General features: G+C 44.5%; 1 protein-coding gene across 28 annotated transcripts in view; it reads right to left on the bottom strand.

Annotated features, from left to right (window-relative positions):
* The window catches only part of MAGI1 (membrane associated guanylate kinase, WW and PDZ domain containing 1), a 464153-nt gene that overhangs the window by 347991 nt on the left and 89968 nt on the right, over positions 1-26194 (bottom strand). The gene's annotated exons all lie outside the window — the stretch shown is intronic.

The raw sequence follows: 26194 nt of genomic DNA, 5'->3' as shown, positions 1-26194 counted from the left end.
CGCTGGTATAGTTTGGTGATTGAAGGCATTATGTATCATGTTTTACATCCTCAGACTTCTCCAAAATGATCATAGTGTTGCGGGGTTGCGGCGCTCATCTCACTCTATAGGCCGAGGGAGCCAACGTTTGTCCGCAGTTTTTTTCGGGTCATGTGGCCAGCATGACTAAGCCGCTTCTGGCGCAACCAGAGCAGCGCACGGAAATGCCTTTTACCTTCCCACCGGAGTGGTACCTATTTATCTACTTGCACTTTTTTGGTGTGCTTTTGAACTACTAGGTTGGCTGGAGCTGGGACTGAGCAACGGGAGCTCAGCCCGTCGCGGGAATTCAAACCACTGACCTTCTGATCAGCAAGCCCAAGAGGCTCAGTGGTTTAGACCACAGCGCCACCCGCGTCCCATGGCCGATCTACACAGAACCAAATCCTGTGGTGCTTCATAGCTGAAAACAAGGACATGTCCATGCATAAGTGACAGCCAAGGTGGAAGAATCAAGTAATCTAGCAATGTAGACTGGTGTCAATGAGTTGCTTCCAAGGATGCTCATGCAATGACTTCTGCTTGTACAATGCAACTTCCCCTCCATCTCCTCCTACCATATACTCCCAATCTTTTCTGGGGGTTCTTCCAAGCTTCTGGACCAGACCATTTTTTGTGGGGGGAGGACACAGGGAGTGTGCAGGAAGGGGAGGGGAAGTTCCATTGTGCAAACCAAAGTCCTTTGGGAAAACTTTGTTAGATAACAACCCAATATAATCCAAACTCAGAATGTACCACATGGAGAAACAGGGAATTAAAAGCACATGCAAGCAGATGATTCTGGATGACAAAATTGATGAGAATTTATGCAGGCTGCAAACTACATTGGCTACATGCAAAAGGCACATAGAATCAGAGAGTTGGAAGGGACAACTCAGATCATCTTGCCCAACCTCCTGCAATGCAGGAATCTTTTGCCCAATGTGGGCCTTGAACCCACAGCCCTGAGATTAAGAGTCTCATGCTTGAACTACATTACTTTTAAATCATTTTACAGAAGCATAGCACAGATGCACAGCAGCAAGTTTAAACATTTTGTGACTGTTTATTTTTATTTTATTCATTTAGCAAAAATATAAACCGCTTCATCAGAAAAAAACCCTTCTAAGCCATGTACAAAAATAATAGAATTCTTGTTTTTGTTTTATTCTTGCTCTGCAAACCACCAGAGTACTCCTGTTATTGCTATATAAACGCAGTAAATAGTTTGCTTGGCTAGCCTCTTCCCATTACCATTATGCTGGCAAAAACTCAATCCCAACCGTAGCACTCATGAAGCCAGGTTTTGCTGTTATTTCTGCTGATGTTCTTCTATGCAATTAAGAACCGGCTGAGGATACACCAAATGACTTTCTTCAGCCATTGCTTCTCAGGAGCAAATAAAAGTTTTAAAGCAGGACTGACAGGCTGCAATCCCCAAACCCCCGCCCCCTGACAGCCCACCTGAAGGTACTTTAGCAACCTTGTTCTATTATTAAATTGGAACTCCTGAGCCATCCACTGAACTTCAAAAGAAAACTACCTATCTACACACAGTCAACAACAGTGGAAATTACCAAAGGCCCTCTCTGAAAATTTCCCCTGTCCATTGCCAATTAAAGTCAACACTTTATTGCACATATGATTGATGCAGCTCGCAGGGTTGCCAAAGCATTTCCCAACGTGGAGATTGTGAACTTACTGGAATACTAGCAACTCTGAACACTCCTGGCGTGTGCCTGAAGGCTACAGATAAAATAGCACAGGATGCAAGCAGAGGTGGGATCTATGAAATGGGTCCATGGAGAGGGAAGAATTAAGAAGGGGGTGAGAAAACATTTCAACACAAGGACCGCATTTCTTCACAAGGGAGCTTCCTGGGGTTCCATGTCAGTGGTGGGCAAGGCAAAAGTGTTTGAAACAATGGATGTGACTCTCTAACCTTGTGCAGCAGGTCAACCCAAAGCCAGACATTTACAGACACATCTTTCCATCCTCCAAGTTACAGGAAAGGAGAGTCCGACTAAACATCGGGAAGGACTTTCTGACTGCAAGAGGCATTTGACAGTGGAAGAAACTCCCACAAGAGGTGGTGGATTCTCCTTTTTTTTGAGGTTTTTAAGCAGAGGTTGGATGGCCCTCTCTCATGGATGCTTTCATTGAGATTCCTACATTGCAGAGGGTTGGACAGGATGACCCTCAGAGTCCCTTCCAACTCTACAATTTTATGATTCTATTCCATCTGGCTCAGCACTGTCACTGGCCATGGCTCTGCACAAGCCCTAACTGGAAGTGCTTGTGATTGAACCTGGGATGTTCTGTTTGCAGGGCATGTGCTCTCCCAATGAGCTGCAGCCCTACAGCCTCGTCTCTTGTTTAGTCTAATAGTAAACGATACATCATTAGTATTCTCAGGTTATGTGAGCTCCGTAATCATCGCAAACATTTACTGACCCGAGGGTAGAACCTATTTGTTTAAACATTTACATAGCATCCCGACAATCTCAAGTGGGTGTCAAGACCTGAATCACTGAGCAAGGAAGCATGACTGAAAACCTACGGGAATAGCAGGATGGGTAGGCAAGGCTGTTAGTCGGCCAGAAAGACAGCCAGGAAATTAAACTGTCAATCATTAAGCGTCTTTTAAAAGGGTCCAAATCAGACATGGGAAGAATGGCAGCGGCATTTCTGGCGTGCCTATGGGGAGGCAAGGTGAGATGTTACTGGGTATGTGGCTGCCATTTTGGGCATCCACCATGCAATTAGCGGGAAATCTACTTTGGCTCTTTGTAACCGCCTTTGAAAAGAAGAAAGCACATGAGGCTCCTTGGCAGTTTTATCAAGTCTCTTTCACACTTACAGTCAGGATGTGTGTGTCTTTTTTCCCATTTGGCAGCTGCCTGCTGCTTTGTGAAACTTTACTTCAAAATTACAGAAATTCAGATATATGGCAGATGAGACTCTGATTAGCTCTCGAGGCCTTATTATGCTAACGTGTGTTTGTGCGTCGCGCTGATTAACTTGAACAGATTAGATCTAATTAAAAACTTTTTTTAAAAAAGGCCAACACACACACCACAGTGCTCTCTCATTCTGACATAAAACTTTCCTACCAGATCTTCTGCACAGATTTCCCAAGATTATTTTCAACAACAACAACAACAGAAAGAAGCCATCTGAGGTGATGAGAATTGTAGTCCAAAACTTATGGATTAAACCATTTTAGGGAAGGCTGGTCTACAGGACTATTACAATTTTTAAACACCTGAGAAAATGACACTCAGATACCCTCTCTTTCATTCAGAAGTAGACACACTCCCCTTCTGCCCTGGGACCCCCAATGCATGATACCAACTTTTAAGAGAAATTTGTTTTAAAAAACAAATATGGCTACCTGCATAATTAAAGCGTCTATCTTCTATCATTTCTAACAATAATAAAACTTTTGGGTGCCCCCATTGGTGTCTCTCATGCTGATGGAAAGCCCTTTGATCTGGTGGAGACTTCTAGCATCATAACAGGGGTGAGAGGCTAGTTTTCACTGTTCCAAAGGGTGATTCAACCCCCTGGAGCGATTTATTGGGTAGGGGTGCAGGGGGACAGAGCTTCAGAGGAATAGAGAAATCGGTTGAAATTGCCTCTCCCTCTCTTCTGCTGATGGAAGCCTGAGCTAGATCAAAGAGCCTTTTGCCAACAAGAGGAGCACCACTAGACACCACCCTTTCTTGTGAGGAATAAATTGATAATGGTTGTGGTAGGGCAATAAAATTTCTGCTCAAGAAATATGAGGAAAGCCTTTTGCTAGGGCATACCATCCCATTCACACATCCTTCTGCAGTGGAACTAATCAAGCCAGGAAGCTTCTAATTAAACTTAGTTTCCTAGTTTTCTGAACCAAAGTTGACTGGCCTGTTCCAACGCTGGCAACCAGTTTGGATGAATTGGGAAACTATAGCTAAGCTTGCTTGCTTGGTCGCTCATGCCATAAAGGTTGATATCTTGGCTTGTTAAACTGAGATATGATCGTCCCAACCAGGTCAATAAATGAATTTATCACCATCAGCTTCTTCCTTCCTCCCATGCCAATGCATAGTCACATGTACACAAATATGTCGAAAGACATTTCCTTTCAATGATTCATTCATGTTGACGCCACGCTAGATGAGATGAAGTTGAAAAATCTTAATTAGGAAAGGTGTCATTGGCTACCCATGGTTCTACTTTGGCAGGATCACAGACAGCAAAAATCCTGTAATATCACCTGCTATCTAAATCTTTCAACGAGAGATATCAGGGATTGAACCAGGGGTTCTCATTATGTTCTGCTCCCCAACTACAGTTTGTCCTCAACTTACAGTACAATTCTATGCATGCCCCTTTATACATGAGTTAAGCATATATAAGATTCCAGCCTTATTATTTGCCCTCGACCCAAAACGTGCACATCTACAGGTCTACCAGCTATTAAGGAGCTAGTACCAGAAGAAGTTTCAAAGTAATTTTCAGGGGTAGCCCCCACACTCAATACATTGAACTGCCAAGTCTGGAACTGAAGAACTCTGGAAGGAGCACAGGCACAAATGTCACTTTTTCTGATGACAAGGCACATGGAGGAGAATTGGAAATCACCTCCTCAGAGAACTCCCAAGCTCTTCCAAACCTTGCCAATCAAACATCTGTTTCTACCCAAAAAGCCCAGTCAAGTTCCATTAGGAAGCATCTAATTGCATACCACTGGTAAGATGCAGCCTTTTAAAAAAATATATATATAAAACATTAAGCCCATCATGCCACAGCTATGGCTTATGTTATCCATTCTCCACATTAAATACACCTCTTCCTGGAAGAAAAAGCTATTTTCCTTCTGTAGAATATGCCAGGCTTTTTATCGCAACTGCAGACAGCAACCCATAACGTTGACGAATGCCTACAATGATCAGTAAAACACTTATTGGCATAGTGGTCCTTGGTGCTTAATTCCTAACATGCTGACAGAGCACCCTGATAAATAAAATTTCTCCCCTTGCACTTCTGAGTAGCAATTATGCGCATATATGAGTGAGCGCTCTTGGCCTTCAGGGCAACATGGACTGTAGTTCCTTCATGAAGAAGTGGCTGCCCACTGGAAGTTCAAATCACCTCCTTCCCAGGAGGAGTGGCCAGCAAAAGTATGGGGTTGCACTATCAGAACACCTGATGTATAAACAGAGAGTCCTTAATGGTTCATCAAAAATGGATCTTTTTTTACTTGATATGGTATAAGTTTGTCTCCTATGCTAACTCAACTGAACAGCCCACTAAACCCCCTGCTCTACAGAAAAGAATATGGAGAGGTTTTATTGAGAACTGAATGGACCAACCTTTTTCTTCTCATGAGGTAAAAGTAAAGGAACCTTGGATGGTTAAGTCCAATCAAAGGCGACTATGGGGTTGCGGTGCTCATTTTGCTTTCAGGCTGAAGGAGCCGACATTTGCCCACAGTCAGCTTTCCGGGTCATGTGGCCAGCATGACTAAACTGCTTTTGGCACAACAGAACACCGTGACGGAAACCAGAGCACACGGAAACGCCATTTACCTTCCCACCACAGCAGTACATATTTATCTACTTGAACTGGCGTGCTTTCGAACTGCTAGGTTGGCAGGAGCTAGGACAGAGCAACGGGAGCTCACTCTGACGCAGGGATTCGAACTGCCAACCTTCCGATCGGCAAGCCCAAGAAGCTCAGTGGTTTAGACCACAGCGCCACCTGCTTCCCTCTTCTTCTCATATGTGAGGATTGAATGTGGCATTGTATTTTCGGTAGTTCCCTGTTTTTTTTCTACCCCTCCTCTGTATCTGTGTTTCATTTTTCTACTTTCACATTTATTTTTATTTGCCATAACCATCATTTTAGTTGTATTCTGTATGCATTTATGCCAATAAACTTTTTTTAAAAAAGTGAACCCCAAGGCCACATTGCCACAGACCAGGAATGGCCGTGGTGTCTCTTTTCATTCACCCTCATGAAACATGCTAGTTTGCATGTGCTCAACACAGATTTCCGTGCAGCGGTATGCATTTAATCTGTAACTACCGTTTTTCTTCTAAAGGAGAAGCACTACAGTGCACAATCCACATGCAAGCCAGTTGGTCATGTGGCAATCACACGTGAGCTTTTCGCTATAGGTATGCATGTGGGAAGATTAGTGGTAGCACATGCGCACAGTAGTGGCCTGTTACCTGTGACACAAAAGTCTTTGGGAGGCAGTCATAACGGGATACTGTCACAGTGGCAATTAAAGGAGGCACTAGAGTGAGTCATGTAGTCAATTGCTTGAGCAGGGTACCAAACTGGCTGCCTGAATATGTTATGCAAGTTTATATGTGATCAGCATGTCCCATATTTTATCCAGCTACACAGGATAAAATTAAGTGACGGGCTGGTGGGGAGATTTCCCAATTCCTGGCCATGTAAAACTTGCCCACATTGTGACAATGGCTAGGGAGATATTTCATCATGCCCAGTTTTTGTTTTGATTGTACAGGCAACTCCCAATTCATGTGGGGGTTACATTCCGAGGCACCACGCGTTTACGTGAAATCCTATATATTTGAAACACTGTTGGAAAACCTGCAAACGCCCTCTAAACCTCTGGAAACCCTTTAAAAAACCAGCAGCACTTACTGTACCAGATGCCAAACCCTGTCAAATTCCATTGCAGTCGCTCCTTCCAAACCTCCTTGCTCGAACTTCAACTCTCCACTGGCCTCAACAGTCAGTGCAAGGGTTCCTGGGATTGCACTTGCAAAGGCTTGTGGGACTGCCAGGCTGCTGGGTTTGCCAATGATTAACCTGTTTGGTACATGGGCCTCAATGTTTCTTTCCTACACCAAGCATCCCCCCCCCTTTTAAATCATATTCTGCAAACAAACGTTTATACCCAGCAGAACACTGTTTAATTGGTGATGAGTCAGCTACACCATCAGCACACCAGAGACAGACAAACTGGAATTCATTCTTTTGAGTCTGCAAACCTTTTTATGCAAGAGGAAAGGAAGTATTCATATAGAGGGGGGAGTTGTGTGCAAAGTGGTATTTTGCTTCTTTGTGGCAAAACATTTCTATGCTATTGGAAACAATACGAAAAGTTTTATTCTCCACCCTGTTATTCTGCAAGTCACCTGAATGTCATTATATCTACAAGCTTTGCAAAACTGAAAATGCTTCTTCAGGCTGGACAAATTGTGAGGTGTTGGTGGGGTTTTTTTTTTTTTTAGTATATACTAGAAGAACAAATTAGTTTTCTTGTTGTTCCCATTTCTCATCAATTGTTACAAAGGGCAAACCAGCCAACATTCTGCTTATGTTGCTGAAATTTCCCCTAATTTCTTTATAGGCCTTGGACAATGTTATCCATTAAGTGTGGTGCTTCTTTAAAAAAAAACAAAAAACAAAAAAAACAAGGCCACTGTGAAAAACTTTTCCATGATGGAAGACATATGGGACCCAAGGTGAGGCTAGGGCTAAATTACCCCGTTTTAGAGAACCAAACAGCACACTGTTCACACATAGTGTTTGAAAAAAAGCACCCAGGAATTTTAGTATCTAAAATAAAAGAGATCCCAGTTTTGTCTTATGCTCACACAGAGTTATTTTAAAGGGGGACAGGGTGCAGAGATGGGGACATTATTGTAATTGATACCTGGCAATCTGTTGACCTTAAGGATTTCCCAGTTTCCATTGCAATAATGTCCACTTCTGATTCTCATTCACATGAATTAGAAGAAGGCATCCTAAAGAACTGGAGGGTAGAATCCTATTGGTGCCCTTGTGATCACAGAAGAATCCAGCAGAGGAATCAATGCAAGAGACAGGGAGGGGGTGTTTGCCAGTTCCATCTCCCATTTTAGCCGCACACCCCCACTTTAAAATCAGCTCTAGAACACAGGGTGTGGCAGAGTGATGGGGAAGGAAAACCTTACAGGTGTCATTGGCAGGGCCTGATGGAAGCGGTTCCTGGCTATGGTGATTTAGAATGCTATTCTTCTCTTCGCTGTCTGCTGCCCCTGACTCTACACACTTTCCAAAATTTCAGACATGCAAACCACATGTAAAACACAAGCATTTTATCAAGTACCATCACTTGATGTTGCTACAGGCAAGCATTTCTATCACCCTCGTCTACCTTTCAGAATAAACAAATGCAGAAAGATTCCATTTGGATAATGGCTCTACCATGGGCTTGAAACACTTCTAAGTGCACCTCAGCCACTGTGATGTAGTGAAAAATCACCAGTGTCGTTAGACAAGTCCCATAAACCCCTTGAATACTCACTGATTTAGCTGGGGTTGGTGAAAGCAGGAGTTGGTAACGTCTGGAAGGAACCACATTAGCTATTCCAGCATAGACTGTTGGATCTTTGGCTGGGGAGACCTAGATTTGAACCTATACTCTGCCAAGAAAATCATTAGATGACCTTGGGGCACTCAGTCTCTGCATCAAGGATGGGGCACCTGTGACACTGTAAATCCCGTCATCCCCAGCCAACATGCCCGGTGCTCTGAGATGATGGGAATTCTAGTCTAGCAGCATGTGGAAGACACCAAGTTTCCCATCCCTGCTCTGTATCATAACTTTGTTGTACAACTAGGAGACATGGGGCAATTTCTTGGAGAAAGACTAATCTTACAAAGTTCCAAAAAGTAGCTTCAACTTGAGCCTCCCTCATTCAGCTAGAGGATCCAACACGGGCCAGCAAGAGGTAGTGGTAGCCAGTAAGTTGGATGGCATTAAAATAGGACTGCTCAAATTCATCGAGGATAAGGTTACCCATGGCTACTATTATAGAGCCAGAATGGCTATCTTCTTACCACCACTGTTGGAGACAATATGTCTCCAAACACCAAGTCCTGGGAATCACAAATGAGGAGAGCAGCGTTGCACTCAAGCCTTGCTTGTGGGCTTCCCCAGGGCATCTGGTTGGCCAATGTGAGAACAGTCTTTGGCTAGATCCACCTGAGCTCATCTTATGCCCCATGCTAACCATTACACAACGCTTGACTAAAGAGTACTTATATTTATCAGTTACCACATAATATAAATTTTCTACATTTCCCTAAAATGAGCTGCCATGGGAAACTGGTCGGCAAACATCTCACTTATTGATTCTCCATTTCTCTCTTCAATACGTACGGCAAATAAGACACAGTGTCCTTCCCCAGAACTTTATCCTCCTTGTCCTAATAGCCAAATCTTGGAAGGTACCAGGAGTGACCTGGCAACCACCTATTTTGCAGCCGTGGATAGGATGCAAAATTTTACCTCTGTCCACAACGGACATTTTTAGGGTTGTCAAAGAAATATGGCAAGAGGGAACAGATACAAAAAGCTCTCATGCCATTAAACGTAATCACTAAGCTATTAGCTTATTTGAAGAAGAGATGAAAGGATAATGGGCTGGCTTTGTGCAAGTCTCAATTGCATTGAAACACGCCATATTTGTTTTTGTTTTAAGAACAGAACCCTTGCTAAATATGGAAATCTTTGCTTTGTTTCATCCTGCACAGGTGGGATTAGCAAGAGATTTGATAGTGTTTGTTGTGATCTTTGATTTCCAGCACAACAGTCCCTCTACAACCAAGCTGTGCCTATTACTTCTGCCCAAAGAAACAAGCTCTTCAGTTTGGTACAACCTCTTAAGAGGAAATCTATTTACACACTTCAGTTGTAATAAAAGGCAGACCTCTTCTGAACATGCAGCTTCCATTTACCCATCATGGTTGCTTAGAGGGTATTCCATTAGCAGAGCAAGCAGGATCTGGTTTGTATGGATGGGAGTGTCTTCAAAGCATTAGTAGGATTTGTAGGATGCTACTGTTGCCCTAGAGATCTAACACATACACAGGAGTTCTAACCAACCAATCCTACTTATTTCTTTTTTAAAAAAGTAGGAGGAGATTACCGTTCTCTCTCATTCACACATACACAGAGACTTTCGCAACTCTAACTTTTATTCTGGCCTATTTTGCATGAATTATCTTGCATTCTCTTACCACTCACTATCAGCCCACCCATTGATGACTGTGTCTATCAAACAAACGTGCCGGTGTAAAGCAGCATGTTATGGACCTGGTGTTATAGAAATACTGCACTGCTTGCAGGATCCTGTTTTGCTTCCATTTCTAGTTAAAACAGGAAAAAAGAGGGATCATATCCTAAGTGCAAATCCCCACCAACACCGCCAATACACATAAACCAATTTGCTACTATGTTCAGAATTTACAACCACAGATCTGGTAAGAAATATAATTTTTAAAAAAACCAAAAACAATAATATCTCTCAATGCAAAAAATATATTTTAAAAGTTCAGATTCTCATACCACTTTTGCAGATCACCTTCCTAATACACCAGAATGTTGAACTCGATAGCAAACAAAAACTCCACCTCAAGGCTTTGTCCCAATGACTTAAAAAAAAAAGGAGGTGAGAGGATTATTAACTATTCCAATCATTCCTTACAGCAGTTATAATGAAGTCTAGCCTTTCTTGGATTTCACTGCAGCCTTGGCAGCCTGCCACTATGCTCAGCCGCCAACAGGAGAGGCGAAACGGCTACCAGTTTTACAGAACGTGGCTAAGGAACAGTGCCAAATGCAAGCGTCCAAAAATCATGAGTCAGCCAACATATATAATAAACTGATTTCTTTTTAAGTGTGAAATGAGATGAAAACATGGGGGGGGGATTTCCTCCTTTTCATGTGTGTTTGAGCTTTCAAGGCTTTTAACATTAAAATGCAGACACAGGTGACAGCAAATATCATTTCACCTGAAGTCATTATTGATCGTTTCTTTACTCCTTTGTAATGTCCTCAGTGGGACTCTGACTCTTTCCAAGCACTGACAATTAGCTGATCCTTGATTCTTACCGAGAGCCCTGCTCTAAAGCCTCAAAAGTCAGCCGACAGTCAGGGCTCAAAAGCGACTTGCAAAGGATTTCACAGGCTGATCAGCAGCCCCTGCAAACCCTTTTGGGGGGACCAGCTGCAACTTTTCTTGCCCCACACCTGATTGCATATAGTGCATTAGGTATAGGGCAGCTGGGCTTGCATGGGGCACAATGGCCTGGAAGGCCACATGGGGAGACCTGGTTGGCCCATCTCTGTGCTACAGTAATATAAGAAGTGCTCCACCTGGCTCAGTATGGTCAACAGCTCTCCAGGGTTTCTTTCTTAGCCGTACCTGGAGATGCCAGGGATTAAATCTGGGATATTATCCATACAAAACAGAGGCTTTACCGCTGAGCTATGACTCTTCACCTACCAGACTATTTGAAGAGTTTTTGCCCATCTCCTTACTCCAGTCTGAACAGATGAGGAGCTAGCTAGCTGAGTTTTACTAATTTGTTCACTCCATTTATATACTGCCTTTCTGCCCAAGAAATCCAAGTGGTTTGCATTTTATAATGATGTTTGTCAATCTCTGAGAAAACAATAGGAAAAGGGGAATAGGTGATGCAGATAATGGGCACACACAGCAAAACTACAGGTGTCACGTGACAGCAAGGAGTGGTCACTGCAGAAAACTGTTCGGAGTGGAGAATCTAAACAGCAGTTGGCCACAGTCAAAATGGTGGAAGGGTCCTCTCTGGCATGTGCAGCCAATAACTAAAATCAACACACGCTGGGGGGGGGGGAATTCAATGTCACACTACGACAAAAGTTCTGTCTGTGCAAGTTTTTTAGCACGCCAGATGGAATGATACCCTGTCTCCCACCCCATAATTTCTGTACTTCTGCCGCTACTTATCAGTTTATGAAACAGCAAGTCTCTTAATACCTGTGAAAAATGACTCACATCTGGTTAGGGATCAATGTCAGCACAAAATGATAAAATTGTCAGCTTCTGATTTCTAACCGGCCAACTCCACACACACACACAAGACACACACACACACACATACACACGGGTCATCATACAGATTTGGTTGCAGCCATGCCCCCTTCCTGTTCCTGCCCCATCCAAAAGGTAAACTTGGAACAAAACATAGTGAGCAGATTTCTAGGGGGTCGAAGGAGAACATCTAATCCATTTGCTTTTTGCAGTTGGAAAATCATAGAAAGTAAGATGAAATCAAGGTAAGAAGAGTCCTGGTGCATCAAGTCAAAGTGCCACCTAGTCCAGCATCCTGTTCTCATACTGGCCAACCAGGTGCCCATGGGAAGCTTGCAACTAGCAGGACCTGAGCGTGACAGCCCTCTCCCCACTTGTGATTCCCAGCAACTAGTATTCAGAGGCACCCTGCCTCCAACAGGGGACCAAGCAAAGTATGTACATCCCTATTTTTAAACAGTAAGCTGCACTGCAGCCAACTATCTCATTGTCTTTAGCACCACCTTAGCCATGAAATCTGTCTCTCCTTTTTATTTTAATGATTAATATTTTTTATGAACTTAAATGTTGGGTTCCTTACATAAGCACGCACAATAAATCATTAGTGGCGTTTTCCCCTGCCGAGTTAACTGCTCAGTGCTGGGTTTTTCTTAAAAAAGCAAAAACATAAAACTGGAGCATGATAGTGATCTGCTAATGTACTAATTAATAAAAACTCCTCTCAATCATCAATTACGAACTCCCACGGACTTTTTTTTTTGTTAAGCATTATTCACACTGGCATTCCCTCATGGACATTCAGACTGTTGAACAAACTTGGTTTTAACCCTCTTCACTACCCACAATGTTTGTTTTTAAGTATTGTTTTTTACGTAATTTAAATATTTTGTACTACCTTTCATATAGCATCCCAAAGCTGTGCACAACTGGTGGGGGGAGAGAATCAATTGAATAAAATAAAATATTGACACAACAGGGAAATCTACAAAGAATAAAATACCTTGGTGTCAAGGCTTCAGGGAATCCGATCCCTCCCATGGTGGCAGCCAAGAAGTAGAAAAACAAGAAGACTCCTTTATTAAATATTCACAGAGAGAGAACGTAGAAATGCTATCTCTCTTAGATAATGGCATTGCTCCAAGTACAGCGGAACCTCGGGTTACAGACGCTTCAGGTTACATACTCCGCTAACCCAGAAATAGTACCTCAGGTTAAGAACTTTGCTTCAGGAAGAGAACAGAAATCGCGCGGCAGCAGCAGGAGGCCCCATTAGCTAAAGTGGTACCTCAGGTTAAGAACGGACCTCCAGAACGAATTAAGTTCTTAACCCGAGGTACCACTGTAAAGTCCTACTCCCTCCGTCTCCTCTATTCTACATCATCCCTGCGCCAGCTAATGTGTGTTTTCTGCCTCTGAGCTTTCTGTTCTGCTACTCTCAAATCACGCTGTGTCCTGGGAGGGGGGGGGTCAGGAATGCTGTCTAAAGACACTGAGTCTGTCAGCTGTCTCTCCCCTGATGCTTCTTCTTCCTGCTCCTGATCTCCACCCAATATTTCCCAGCTTCTCCCCTCTGCAGCCTCTGAACCTTCTGCAAACCACTGTTCTAAATCTATACTGCCTTCTCCGAGAAGTGCAAGGGGTGGGGGCAGACTCCACCATTCCTCCTCCAATGTCCAGTCCCTGACACTTGGCAATCCTGAGCAAAATATGCCACCTCCAGAATTAAAAACCAGCAATCACCTGGCAGAAGGTGCTGAAACACCATAGCACCAACATCTCTGAATTACAGGGGAGGTGATTCCACAGAGAGGGTGCCACCGCAGAGAAGCCCCTCTTACAGTTGTCTCTTGAACAGTTGAATCCAGCCAAAGCCCATGGGAGGTAGGACAATCACAGGATTGGTATCCAATGATGCTGTTCCACTTGCACAGCATATTTCCACCTGTGCAATGGAACTCTCCCCTGCCGCCCCTCGAGTATCCTCAAAATTTGGTCCACAGCATTGGTGGCTCCTCCGCAGCAGACCTTGGAGGCACACAGGGAGAAGAGAGGAGAGGGAGAGGAAGTCCCATTGCAAAAGCAGAACTCCACTTGTGCTGCACTGTACATTTAAAAATAAGCTAAGTTGGGTATTTTTTTAAATAGAGGTTGGGTGGCCATCTGTCATGGATGCTTTAGTTGAAATTCCTGCATTGCAAGGGGCTGGACTAGATGACCACAGGGGCCCCTTCTGACTCTATGATTCTGTGAGTACTGAGGTAAGAACGTAAAGGCTCTGAAACCGATTTCTTGTTGCAATTCCTGCTTTTGCGGGTCCTGGTCCTGGAAGTTCTTTGGTTTTTCCCCCTTGACAGCTAGCATAGCAAGTCAAGAGCAGCAGCAAAAAGAGTGTTGGGACTGGCAAGGTCCTCAAAAAGTAGAATAACCTTGTTTAACAAGAGGGGGGGGAGCCACTCAGATTTCAGACCAGGCAAAAGACTCCAGCCTACACATACCTTAGACACATTAACCACGATTTCAGTCACAGGCACATTCTATTATATCTCCTTTCATGCCTCTGCTCCCTTGACTGGCGCCACTTCCATCAGTATGGATAACTTGCGGTTATTAGGAGGCATTAGGAGCGCGGGAAGAGGAGAGGCACTAGAGACATCCAGCGGGAGGGTTTGGGGAAACCCGTCAAGAGGGAGTGGAGCGGTATTAGGAAGGACTTTGAAGAACGAACATCTCCGACTCAGAACCGCCCCCAGGTTCCACTGTTAATGGCTGTAAAATATGCACATAAACAGCTGAAAACCAGGGGATTCAGATGTCGGCAGACACCCATGATTTAATGCAAATAAAAAACTTATGGTGTCTTAATTCTCCGGCATAAGGGGAGAAAAAATAAATCTGCCTGCATCAATGATCTCAGATGCTTCTGACACAGGATATTATCATCCCCGCAGACTGATATTAAAAAGAAACAAAGTTCTCCTCAGTAAGAGTTCCAAAGAAAGCCGAAGTGTTAAGTGTATTGCATACCAGAGATAACAAGAATTCAGGCTTTTCTCACCGATGGTCAGACAGCCTCACTCTAGCGCTGCTTATGTACACAGGTTTTATGACACCAATGGATTCAGAACAGGCCAAACAGCTCCAAGCCATCAGGTTGTGGGGATAGCCAGCAGATGGGACAACCAGTAATCCCAGAGTTCCTGCTCCCACTGCGTCGTGAAAGGGTCCGCTGGCTATGATCTGAAGGTAGTTGTCGTGAGTTCTGAAGGTTGCTGAAGGTTTCCGAAGGTTTTCTGCAGGTATCTGGAGGTTCCGAAGATTCCAGAGGTCTCCGGAGTAAAAGATAGGCTAAACTAGATAGCGGCCAAAACTTAGAAGGCCAAATGAAAGTTTTTTAAATAAAAGAAATAAAAACTAAGAGACTGCAGTCAATGGTGAAGAAGCTCTCAACTGCTCTGTGCGGCTGGTTTTGGTTTTGGTTTCTCTCTGGCTTGTCACGCACCAATCTTCTCTCTGGCTTGTCTCGCGCGTTCTCCACACACGCTACAGAGAGCGGAGGCTATTTATTAAGAAATCAAACATCGTCACAACATTTACATGAACCAATCACAACCTTGTCTCTAAGCTGGTTTCAGGGTGGGAAACCATCTATTGACTGTTACATTGGCTAAACTGGCACGCTTTTCCCAAACGCGGAGGGATCCATGCAGCAAACTCCCTGCTGGATCCTTTGCCCTTCCTTCCTAACGCGGAAGGATATCATAAAGTAAACACAAACGAACAGGTGCAGTAGCACCTTTAAAACATATTTCCACATCAGGTAATTGTAGATGATGATCACTCATACCGAGTAGCACAACACAGGAGCAATGCACCACAGCTAGAAAGAGTGACCACTGAGGGGACCCACAAATTAATACCAATGTCCTTTGAAAACAGCCTAGTCTAGGCTTCCTTAACCTACTACCCTTCAATATTACTTGACTACAACTTCCATCAGTCCCAGCCAGCAGGGGAAGGAGTCAGAGCTGATGGGAGATCCAGCAACATCTAAACAGCAGCAGATTGGGATGGGATGGGATGGGATGGGATGAAGATTTAGGGCCTCACAAAGATAGCCTTCAGGTAAGCTATCAGTATTCACTTCCAGCATTGGCCAGCCAGATACTTCTGGGAAGTTTACAACCCAAGCAGCTTGTCATCAGCTCCAGCAATCTGCTTTCCTGCTTGCAAACATGGAGGCCCCGATTAACTACCATGGTCAGCAGGCACAGCTTCAAAGCAGCCGTTACCGCAGATATTAGAGCAAGCAGCGAATTCTAATTAATATCACCCACAATTCCTGCCAGAGACTCCTCCAGGAGACAGATTGGCTCTAAACGAAGTGCAGAAGAAGCTGACAACATAGGAAACAGAGCTATGATTCAGGAACTGGCAACAGAGCTAAGAAAGTCGCATAAAACAGGAAACATCGAAGGCCTTGATTCGACCCTACTCTTCTGATTGATCTCAGGAATGTTAGCACTAACCATTTGGGATTAGTCAGTATTAGACTGTTTTCTATTGGCAGTGGGTGTTATGAACACTGTGAGACCTAGGCAAGCATGCGTAGGCATAGATGCATGATTCACTGTAATCCTTATCCTCGTGTACTTTTTCAGAGTACTATGCTAGAGCGCCAGGCTCCACAAAAGCATGAACTTAGCCCGCCCCAAAGGGCTTACACGATAAGAGCAGAGATCTAGATTTCTTTATCGCCGCTCGCTCACAATGCAAGCTAAGGTCTGTACGCTTAAAATGATGGTCACGAACGCAGTTGAAAGGAATAGGAAAGCTTTATGCCCAAACCAGCTGAACTGGACTGAAACATCTCTAGGCAGAGCCCCTGAATCACTAGCAGCAAAGAGGGAGCTGCTTTCTTACAGCAACTGCAGCCTTTAAGACACATCTGAAGCGGTATTAAAAACAAAGGGATAGATGATGGCTTTCCTGGAGAGTTGATGAGCTATATTGGCAATATAGGATGCTTGCTTCACTTCCAACTTGTTTGTTCTCTCCATAACATTTTGAAACCACTTTTTAAACATACGTTGTTTTTTTTAAAAAAAACCACAACACCAAACTGTTATATTAATCAATTAATCAATCAATCAACGGCATTTGCAACTCACCCTCATCACACAGGACCGACAGATGTACATCAATACAACAATAAATACAACATCTCTAAAATCCCATACATACCATATTGGCCTGAATATAAGCCACACCTTTAAATTTGGAGGGGGGAAAGAAAAAATACCTGAATATAAGCCGCTCTATTCCTCGCTGCTCCTGGCTGCATACTAGGGGAGGGAGTAGTCACGCTGCGTTACCTTTTCCACTACTCGCTCTCTCCCTTCCTAGCCTTGGGGGAGAGGACAGGGGGATTATGCACAGGGCAGGTGCTGCTTTGCCGCGCTCCTGGCACTGTTTGCCCCGCGCTCCTGGCTGCATACCATAAGGTTGTGAATATAAGCCCCATTTTAACTTTTCACGGTCGGAATTTGGGAGGAAAGTGAGGCTTATATTCAGGCCAATACGGTATATGAAACACGAATACCCTCAGTAAATTTAGTAATTAGCTGTCATGGACTGGTTGGACATGGAAGAATGGTGGGATGAACCAGCTAGGGAACCCCCAAGGGAAGAAGACTAACCACCTGGGGATTGGTGGTGGGACAAGACCAGGAGGAGGAGGTGTCGGAAGCTGAAAAGGTAGCAGGGCATAGTGAACTGGGAGAGTTTGGAACAGAAAGAAGTTCAGAATCTGAGGCAAAAGCCAGTGAGTGGGAGAAGGGAGGCCAAGAGACAGAGATTAGTCTGGATGGTGAAGAGTCATGGGTGTCTCCCCTCCTGCTGTGACAAACTTCCCTCCCGCCTCCCAGAACCAGAAGAGGGCTGAAATGAGCAGAGCAGCAACAGGCTGCACGCAGAGACTACTTTCTGTACACTCACACATTCCTTTATCCAGGCGAGAAAGAAGCATTACAAGAGCTGAAGGACACATTTCAGCCAGGCAAAAGCACTCAAGAGGATGCAAAGCAAAGCAGGTGAGGGATGTGGCTTGGGGAAAGTCCCGGGGTCCAGGTAGAGGAGTCTGGAGTATTGGCTCCCAAGCCTGAGGCTTCCCATCCCCTGCCTAGAATTAAACAAGTGAAGAATGTGAATTTATTCGGGGTTGTTGTTTTTAAGGTAAGAATTATTACAATCTAAATGCAACTTTTTAAAGCTCGACCCTGGGGCCATAGCAGCAGACCTTAAATACCTTCTCTGTTATCCTCCTTATAAATGTGCCAGGGAGATTCATTTACAATCGCAAAAGAGCAGAATTCAAATATAACGGGCTATTAAAAAGTAAAAGCCTTTCAGTTCTCTCCTGAAGGGCATGGCTGGCTAGAGATTATTCCCTTCCTCACTCATGAGATTTAAAATCCCAGAGGTCTTCACTTAATGCTGCTGTAAAGGATATCGTTGTTTAACACTAAGAGTATGTCCTTTGCACACCTAGCATACGTCAGCATTTTGCAGGATACAGGGCTTCTCCTCCTCCCCCCTTTTTGTTGCACTCGTTTGATAATTCGTTAATTGTTGCTGATTAAAAGTATGAACCCCTGCAGCTACTCCCATACCACCCACAGACAACACGTTGCACACCCCAGATACACTCAACAAAAGAGGAGCCCTCTACCTGCAGCCTGAAAAAAGTACATCGCAGAATTCTGCAACTCTACCCTGTGAAAAGAGTATACCCGCTCTGGGTTTCTTGAAGGCCACCACTATCTAAACCAGTGTTTTTCAACCACTGTTCCGCGGCACACTAGTGTGCCGCGAGATGTTGCCTGGTGTGCCGTGGGAAAAAATCACGTTGGCGCGCGAGCGGGCGGTCCGGTCCGGTCATATGGCGCCTCAGCTGGGGCGAGGCGCGCCAGAGGAGGCGGAGGCTGCTGCTGCTGCTGCTGCTGCTGAAGCGGAGAGGGCCGGTCGGGGCTGCTGGCAGGCGCCTGCTGACGAGGCGGACGCTGCGCCGCGAGCGCGCAGGAGGCGCACGGTGAGCTCCGAGAGCGCAGCCGCTGCCACCAAATGCTGTGCTTGGTGATCGCCGCGATGAAAGGTGAGCCGCACGGCGGCGCCTGATCCGCTTGGGCTGCGGCGCTGCTTTCTCCGGCTCGACGGGACCCACGAGGAAAGCGGCGCTCTCGGAAGCCCAGGCGCCTTCCGAGCGCAATCAGGCTCTTGCAGCTGCCGGGGGTCGGTGCCTGCGGGTGGGGGCGCAACTGCTTTTTCTGCCTGCCATTTATGGGTGGCTGGGTGGGGGTACATGAGGGGGGCGATCCGGGGTGCCAGGACGGGGCGTGGGAGAGGCAACTCTGTGTCGGCGAATCCGAAAGGGCTCTTTTGCATTACGTAAAGTAACTGCTCGGAATCTACCTCCCGAAGTTGACCCCATCGTCACATGACACCCCTTGTCTCGGGGTGCAAGCCTGTTGGCAGAAACGTCTGAAGGGGCCTCTCGCCCGCTTGAGCTGACCTCTGGGCAGGTGCCCTATCCACGGAGAGGGCCGGTCTGCCCTTGGCAGTGAGTCTGCTTAATTTTTTGTGTTTTTGTGTGCCACTAACCCAGTTGTGGTCTGAAGTCTGCAGAGTGCTGGACTTTTCAAGCCACATGGACCCCCCCCCCCCAACTTTCCAGACCTAGATTCTGCACGATAAGAGAGGGCACTTGAGGTAGAAGGACCTGTAACTTATTTATCCTTCAGAGTTTGAAGTCTTTAAAACGTGATTGTTCTTTTAGATGTGATCATTGCCTATTGTTAAATATTGAGGGGAATGCATAGTTTCAAAAACATTATCCTTGCCCAGAACAGACAGAATATTGAACTGAGGGGAAACTTCGAAGCACATATTATTTCTGTGAGGTGGTGATGGAGAGATACACCAGAGGCATGTGCCCATCTGCAAAGTAACAAGTCCTTTGCTTTAAAAACTAAATACAGAGAGAGACTGAGAGCTGTTGACGAAGAGCTACGTGTGTGTCTTTCTTCGATTCCAGCCAGAATATCAGCTTTGTGTTCAGCCAAACAGGCCCTGGTTGCGCACTGAATAAAGTATTTTATAATTTTTCATATTTCTGTTTACTTACTATTATTTCATAATAAAGTAATTATAAAATACTTTCTTTGTGTTTATTTGATTCCTATTCAAGAGAATTACTTTATATATAGTCAATATAGGCACAGATTTAATTTTTTTAACATTTTCTAATGGTGGTGTGCCTCGTGATTTTTTTCATGAAACAAGTGTGCCTTTGCCCAAAAAAGGTTGAAAAACACTGATCTAAACAACCATGCAGATAGTTGCACAAGGCCTCCTGGGGTTTCTCAGATGAAACAGACCCAATGTGCCCTTATCCCAACACATGGCAAACGGCTTCTGAAGCCAAAGGAACTTTCAAAAGCAGTGGGTGATATGCCACGGTGGGCTTCTGCTGATCTGTGCTCCTTTGTTACTGAATCAGCCATGGAATTAACAAACCAGAGGGGGGAAAGAAATCTTGTATGACTTTGTTTTGGTGACTATTAACGTCACCACAGTTCTAGAGGAACACGTGGAACAGGCAAAGATGGGGAGGTTATGATGCCATAGATGAGTCTTCCTCATGACGTGCATTTGGTAATTTAGCACTAGGAAAGATTCAGGGGCGGGGAGTTAAGCCAGTAATAAAGAGCACTTGGGTAAGATTAATGGTTTTTCACCACAAAATTCCCCTTATGAATGCTTAATCTAAATTTTATGCAGTTTCAGAGTGCCAAGTCTGCAGCTAAGAACCAAAATCAAAAAGGAATAAATTAGCTCCTTAATATCTCATCAAGATTACTGCCAAATTACCCTCACAATTAATGTTAAATCATATTTACCATGCTGCCTGCATTTTTATATATGCATAACATTGTTTTGCCTTCCCCTTTTCTCTAGGATGGGAAAATGGGGGATGGGGGTGCAGCTCTGTGGTAGAACATCTGCTTTGCATTCAAATGATCGTGGTTCAAACCCCAGCATCTGACTCTGTATAAGACGGCTTTCTTACTCAGTATAAGCTTATGAGGTAAACGAGCAGACAGCTTACAATGATTTGGTAATTTTCTAGTTACAAATATGAAGAATGAGCATGTTTGTAGGTCAGGGGGAGCACAAGAATAAGCAGGGAATTGTAGAGCCCGCAAAACAGTATCACCCTAAAATATATGGGAACTAAATGTGGAACTACTTTTAATAGATAAAAATATGCATTGCCTTCCCCTAGCCTCTTAGCTGCTCTGTCAGTTAAGGCAAAACTGGCTTTTGACAGATAGGTAGCAAAATCTAATAGTAGTGATTATTTCCTCCAGCAATAACAAGCACACTGAGCTTAAAGATGGGTATTGTATGTCAAACTACAGCAGCATCCATTTCACTCATCAAATGTACATGCACCCCCAAGAAAACCTGCATTAAATTTAAATAAATGTGTTCTGGTTTGGATGGGATGATGCCCCCAAAATTTAGGAGCTCAGTACACTGAACCTTCAGCAGAATTTGCCACGAGATGCTAATTCTCTTTCTAGAATCCACAGGGGTTAGAAACTTGCGGAAGGATCTATCGTCCGTATGAAATCCACCCATGCATGGATGAATACCCAGAAGGCTGGAAGGGTGTCTGAACACAAGGCTTTGGCATAGCCCAAGAGACCTGGTGAATGCAGTGCTCAAGTCAAAAGCCCATTACCCAATGCTATGTTGTTGCGGGGGTTCTCACCTCCACGGTCCAGGCTATGCGTTTAAGCACCAGATCTAAGGTTTGAAGAAAGATCCCCTGAAATACATGAGAATCAAATACTGTACATGGGATAGGTACATCTGATATTTCTCAATCCCACCAAAAAATAAAATTAAAATGCCCTTGTCGTATGTGTCATTAGTGGAGTCAAGATCACTTTTTAAAAAAAACAAATCAGAACACCACCGTCCTGTAATTCAGTGGTGTTTCCCATCAGCATCACCCGGCACAAGCATTTCAGTCGTAATACACTTAAAAGGATGTAAATCACAAGTTTAGTGGACACTTCAAAACATTCCCTAAATAGAACGTCGAGTGCATGAATGAATAAAGGGTCAGATAAAACTGGTTCGTCTATTACAGTTTACACGCTGCAGGAGAGACTGAGAGAACACAGGAACGTATCTATAATACCACTGCGTACTCATTTTATGTACTTACTACATCTGTATTCTGCCTGTCCTCGCAAGAGCTCTTCTGCACCCTGGTTTCCATCTTATCCTCACAGCACAACACTCCTACAAGGTAGGTCAGGCTGAAAGATCGTGCCGTTCTGTACTGCAGTGGAAATTGCAGTACAATGTGATGTAATAACCAATCCAACCCCCCAGGAGAAGAATAAATAAACCTGTAACTCAGGCTAATGCTTCATGCATCTGATGAAGCGGACTTCTAGTCCATGAAAACTTGCTTGTTGTTGTTCAGTCGTTCAGTCGTATCCGACTCTTCGTGACCCCATGGACCAGAGCACGCCAGGCACCCCTATCCTCCACTGCCTCCCGCAGTTTGGCCAAACTCATGCCAGTTGCTTCAAGAACACTGTCCAACCATCTCATCCTCTGTCGTCCCCTTCTCCTTGTGCCCTCCATCTTTCCCAACATCAGGGTCTTTTCTAGGGAGTCTTCTCTTCTCATGAGGTGGCCAAAGTTCTGCAGCCTCAACTTCAGGATCTGCCCTTCCATGAAAACTTAAGCTATGATAAATCTGTTAGTGTTTAAAGAGCTGCAAGACTCGTTTCTGCACAACTGCTGCCACCAGTACAAAGTACTGTAAAAGCTTATCCTTGTATCCTAATAGTCGGTACATGTCTCCCCACCTGATGAAAAGAAAGACTTCAACAGACACAGGTTTTTTGGTCACCCCATCCCAGATCTTCATTGAGCTGCACAGGCAAGAGCAGCTAGAAAATATACCCAATAAAACATGACCCACCCCTCAGATCTCAGTGGGCACCAACCACACGCACTTGCAGGAATATCAGTGCAACCACAAAGGCTTGAAACTTGAAATGAAGATTGTCTAGAGGTCCAGTTCTGCATCCACTATCAAATCTCGGCTTCACAAGGTAATTAGTTTGGAGGGAAGCAAACTATTGTTTCCAGTTGGGATGCAACACTAAGGCAAGAATTGTGGTCTGTAGCTCCTGCTAAGGGTGACATAGTATGGGGCCAAATTCACAGCAAACCATTTACCTGTGTGTGTGAACGCAGCCTATAGGGGTTGAGGAGCTAAAAATTGGTCTGGTTCAAGGGAACTTCCTACACAATTACTTTAGTATCCATTGCTGCTCACAGCTTATCGCACAGCATTTGCTTTTGGAAACCATGTATCTGTCTGCAAAAGGATGCACACCAAAAAGAAATTAAATTGCCACCACGAAAAGTAATCGGAAAAGTCGTAGCCAGTTAGCAATTGTCACATCATATCGAACCAATTTGGAAAGGAATGAAATGTATCATTTCCCAACATTCTTCTGCAAGCTTGATGTGAATAGGTCAGACACGCATATAAGCAAAGGCAAGAGATATTGGAGGGATGGGGCAGTGAAGAGGAGAGCTCTGAGACAGTAGGGAAAGGGTTTTGTTAAAAAGAAAAAGTTGGGTGGTATGCTTTGGGAGGGGGAGAAGCACCTACATACATTCCAAAATACCTTGTTGTCTAACACCATCTGTTTAATAATTAAAAGGGCACACTACCAATCTGGTGACTCTCAAATATTTACCTAGCAAATAGTAATAATCATATAATGATAATGATAACGATGATAATAATTTTATTATTTATACCCTGCCTATCTGGCTGGGTTTCCCCAGCTACTCTGGGCGGCTCCTAGCAGAATAATAAAACAACACGATAAAACATCAGACATTAACAACTTCCCTAAACAGGGCTGCCTTCAGGTGTCTTCTAACAGTCAGATATTTGTTTATTTTCTTTACATCTGAAGGGAGGGTGTTCCACAGGGAGCGCGCCACTACCAAGAAGGCCTGGTTCCCTGTAACTTCACTTCTCACAGTGAGGGAACTGCCAGAAGACTCTCCGAGGAGGACCTCAGTGTCTGGGCTGAATGATGGGGGTGGAGACGCTCCTTCAGGTATACTGGGCTGAGGCCATTTAGAGTTTTAAAGGTCAGCACCAACACTTGGAATTGTGCTCGGAAACGCACTGGGAGCTGATGAAGATCCTTTAGAATTGGGGTTATATGGTCCTGGGGTCCATTCCCAGTCACTGGTCTAGCTGCTGCTTTCTGGATTAGTTGTAGTTTCCGAGTCACCCAAATACTTTGGCTTATATCCAAAGTTGCAGTTCCACTCATGCAACAGTCTTCCCTTCCACTTGCCCAATGAAACTTCCCCTTCCTCAGTTGGTGAGAGTGCTGTGCTGATGATGCCAAGGTTGCAGGTCTGATCCCATAAGGGACAGCTGCATATTCCTGCATTGCAGGTGGTTGGACTAGATGATCCTCAGGGTCCCATCCAATTCTACAATTTATGATTCTATTCTATGATGCCTCTGCAGCCCCAAAATCAGCTCCAGAGGGGCAGAGGACTGTCCAGAGCACACTTTGGGGGGCAAGGTAAAGGTAAAGGTAAAGGTAAAGGGACCCCTGACCATTAGGTCCAGTTGTGTCTGACTCTGGGGTTGCGGCGCTCATCTCGCGTTAATCGCCAAGGGAACCGGTGTACAGCTTCTGGGTCAGGTGGCCAGCATGACTAAGCCGCTTCTGGTGAACCAGAGCAGCACACAGAAACACCATTTATCTACTTGTACTTTGACATTCTTTTGAACTGCTAGGTTGGCAGGAGCAGAGACCAAGCAAAGGGATCTCTCCCCATCACAGGGATTTGAACCACCGACCTTCTGATCAGCAAGCCCTAGGCTCTGTGGTTTAACCCACCGCGCCACCCGCGTGTATCTGAAGAAGTGTGCATGTGCACAAAAGCTTATACCCAGAACAAACTCAGTTGGTCTCTAAGGTGCTACTGGACAATGGTTCAAGTTCATCAGTTTTAATTGGATTTTAATAAATGTGCAATTAATTGTTACCGCTTTGAATTTTATCTTTCTTAGTGTGCTGTGCAAACCGCTATTCTGAATACTGATTTTTACAGGGTAGGGCAAGGGGGATGAGTTTTTGGAATTAAGGGAGCAGTGGCCCAAAAAAAGTTTGGGAACCACTGATCTAAAACACAGGCAGCACTTTCCCTGTCTCTCGGTCCTTCCCTCTTGCACTTAAAATCTGTTAAAATATCTGGGCAGCTTTCTTTTAGCTGCTATGTAGAGTATGCTTCTGCTGCACTGTAAAGGAACAAAAAACTTTATTTTGATTTCTCCCCCCACCCAACCAAGCTGAAGTTTCTCTTAACAAATGCATTTCAATCCTACTTTGCTGGTAAACAATGAAAACCTAAAATTCAACCAAACTTTACAGAAGTCTTTCTCAAAACCCCACAAGCTATATAAACATGCAAAAGGTAAAATCTGTATATGTGGTATCCATTATAATTTATCTTTAGGGTCACAGGCTAGCCCAGGGGTCCCCAAACTATGGCCCGGGGGCCTGATGCAGCCCAATCGCCTTCTAAACCTGGCCAGCGGACAGTCCAGGAATCAGCGTGTTTTTACATGAGTAGAATGTGTCATTTTATTTAAAATGCATCTCTGGGTTATTTGTGGGGCATAGGAATTTTTCATATTTTTTTTTGCAAAATATAGTCTGGCCCCCCACAAGGTCTGAGGGACAGTGGACCGGCCCCCTGCTGAAAAAGTTTGCTGACCCCTGGGCTAGCCCTAGTTGGAAATTACATTAGTTAAGTTTGGATATGCCAAGCAAACTGACAGTGAATGTTTGAAACATCACCAAGCCCAAAGGCAATTTAACAACAACAAAAAGGTGGGGAGGAAAAAATGGGTTTCCAGCACCATATAATTCCTGTCCTATTTACCCACAAAGTACCATATTACAGTGGTACCTCTGGTTACATATTTAATTCGTTCCGAAGGTCCGTTCTTAACCTGAAACTGTTCTTAACCTGAAGCACCATTTTAGCTAATGGGGCCTCCCGCTGCTGCTGCACCACCAGAGCACGATTTCTGTTCTTATCCTGAAGCAAAGTTCTTAACCTGAAGTGTTTTTTCTGGGTTAGCGGAGTATGTAACCTGAAGCATA

This window comes from Lacerta agilis, chromosome 2, assembly GCF_009819535.1.
Source record: "Lacerta agilis isolate rLacAgi1 chromosome 2, rLacAgi1.pri, whole genome shotgun sequence".
NCBI lineage: Eukaryota > Metazoa > Chordata > Lepidosauria > Squamata > Lacertidae > Lacerta > Lacerta agilis.
This window is presented reverse-complemented; position numbering and strand designations above follow the sequence as displayed.